This window comes from Triticum dicoccoides, chromosome 4A (genome assembly GCF_002162155.2).
Source record: "Triticum dicoccoides isolate Atlit2015 ecotype Zavitan chromosome 4A, WEW_v2.0, whole genome shotgun sequence".
Classification (NCBI taxonomy): domain Eukaryota; kingdom Viridiplantae; phylum Streptophyta; class Magnoliopsida; order Poales; family Poaceae; genus Triticum; species Triticum dicoccoides.
The window spans coordinates 655,650,932-655,653,897 of record NC_041386.1 but is presented as its reverse complement, the minus strand read 5'-3'; positions in this window follow the sequence as shown (position 1 = coordinate 655,653,897).

Here is a 2,966-nt window from a genome sequence, read left to right as displayed (position 1 = left end):
TAAGGATTCTAGTTAAGATAAACCTCCTTCCTAACTACCTAACACATATGCGCAAGTAATGTAATCCTCCTGCTACGCTACAACTTGTGTTTAACACCCTCCCTTAATCACAACTTCATCAAGTTGAGATTATGCTTGAAGTCTTCAAAGCTTTGTGTGGGAAGAGGCTTTGTGAATCCATCTGCTATCTGGTCCTTGGAATGCACAAAACGTATGTCAAGTTTCTTCTGAGCCACTCGTTCTCTGACAAAGTGAAAATCTATCTCAATGTGTTTAGTTCTGGCATGAAAAACTGGATTAGCAGATAGATATATAGCACCCAGATTATCACACCATAAACATGGAACTTGAGTACTTCTTACACCAAGTTCCTTCAGAAGTGATTGCACCCATATGATCTCAGCTGTTGCATTTGCCAATGCTTTGTATTCTGCCTCAGTGCTGGATCTAGAAACAGTTGCCTGCTTTCTTGCACTCCATGAAATTAAATTGGGACCAAAAAATACTGCAAAGCCACCAGTGGACCGCCTATCATCCAGGCAGCCTGCCCAATCAGAATCTGAAAAAGCACTCAAAAGTGTAGATGATGACTTACTGAAATTCAATCCAATGTTGAGAGTATTCTTGATATATCGAACTATACGCTTTGCAGCAGTCCAGTGAACTGTGGTAGGTGCATGAAGAAACTGACAGACCTTATTAACAGCAAAGGAGATATCAGGCCGTGTAAGTGTCAAATATTGAAGCGCACCTACCAGACTCCTGTATCTTGTGCTGTCATCTTGGCCCAAAGGCTGCCCTTCTGTAAGGGATAATTTTTCTGAGCTTGATAGTGGAGTAGGTGAGGGTTTACACCCTTGCAAACCAGCCTTTTTTACCAGATCTGTTGCATACTTTTCCTGAGAGAGATGAAGACCATTATCATGTTTCTTCACTTCTATCCCTAGGAAATAATGTAAGTCTCCAAGGTCCTTGAGAGCAAATTCTGCACTTAGATCTTTCAACAAGCCTGTGATAGCCTCATTAGATGAACTTGTGACAATAATATCATCAACATAGATGAGAACAAATATATGAGTGTTGCACTTGTTGTAAATGAACAAAGAGGTATCAGACTTTGAAGGTATGAAACCAAGTGCTTGCATTTTGTGACTCAACCGTGAGTACCATGCTCGAGGAGCCTGCTTCAATCCATATAAGGCTTTGTCAAGTTTACATACATGAGAAGGTGCATTCTTGTTTTCAAACCCAGGAGGTTGTTTCATGTACACTTCCTCTTCCAGAACACCATGCAAAAAGTGTTCTGAACATCTAGCTGTCTAAGGCTCCATCCCCTGGAAACAGCAATGGATAACACAAGACGGATAGTGGCAGCTTTTACAACTGGACTAAAAGTATCCTCATAGTCTATGCCATATCGTTGTTTAAAACCTTTTGCTACAAGTCTTGCTTTGTAACGATCAATAGTGCCATCAGATTTTCTCTTAATCCTAAAAATCCACTTGCAGTCAATAAGGTTTTTACCTTTCCGTGGAGGAACCAAGTGCCATGTGTTGTTCCTCTTTAAGGCCATGTATTCTTCTTTCATTGCTTGTTTCCAATTTTCATCACCAAGAGCTTCCTCAAGTGAATATGGTTCACCTGGTTCACCTGTGGAGCAGATCATACCAAATTTTGACATGCGTTTGTAATTTACTGGATGTATTACCCCCTGTTGGAGACGACTGCGTCGTGACTTAGTTGGCTCCGGCACAGAAGATCCCATGGGTGCTGCAGATGCTGATCCCGGAGCGGATCCTATGGGATCCACAGCAGCTGCACCAGAAGCAGAGGCCGGATCCTCTGTGCGCGGAGGCGAGGCAGCGTTAGGGGGCGAAGACACCCGCGCCACAGAGGATCCCGCCGGATAGGGCTCGTCCCGCAGCAATGATGGCGCTGGTCCCTCGCGTGCGCCAGGTGTGGGGCCCGTTGGGCCCGAGCCAGTTGGCCGACGCAGATCCCGCCGCTTGTAGCAGACGGGCTGAGGCGGAAAGCGACCGCCCGTGGGCCCTGGCGAGTGCGGGCCGGCGCCTCCAGCCGCTGGCCGCCGCGTGGCGCAGGCGGGGCCACCTGCTGGCGCGCGGTCGAACGCAGGGGGAGAAGCGGAGGGCTCGGGCGCGGAATCTGAGGGAGATCCGCCTGACCGAGCTGCGGGCGGCGATCCCGGAGCGGATCCTGCTGGCGGGTCTGCCGCACCTGCAGGCTCCGATCCCGAGGGAGATTTGCTCCCCAAATCCTGGCACATGAAATATGGCCCTGTTGGGCGATTTTCTTCATTATTTTCGACTCCATTTTCTTCAACGTAGCTTCCTGTATCACACAACTCATGCAACGTGGTGAGAGGGTTAGTCACAGTAGTATCATCAGAATTATACTCCCCATTGGCAAAGCCGGTTAGATTTGGAGGCAAAAGAAGAATTTCTTTCCGAAGTAAAGCACGGGCGTTTGGGTGTAAATCAGCAAAGGGAAACTTCGTTTCATCGAATACAACATCACGGGATATGTAAACTCGACCAGTAGAGACATCTAGACATTTGACCCCTTTGTGTTGAGAGCTATATCCGAGAAAAACACATTGTTTTGAGCGAAACATGAGCTTGCGAGAATTGTAGGGTCGAAGATTAGGCCAACAGGCGCACCAAAAACACGAAGTGATGTGTAGTCGGGTTTGACATGAAGAAGTCGCTCGGTGGGTGTGTCATTGTTGATAACTCGACTAGGAAGCATGTTGATAATGTGAACTGCCGTGAGAAAAGCTTCGTCCCAAAATTTGAGGGGCATAGAAGCGCCGGCAAGAAGAGCTAGACCAACCTCAACTATGTGCCTATGTTTGCGTTCGGCCAATCCGTTTTGTTGGTGAGCGTAAGGGCACGACACATGATGGGATATGCCGAGGGTTTGAAAGAAGGAGTTGAGCTTCTCATACT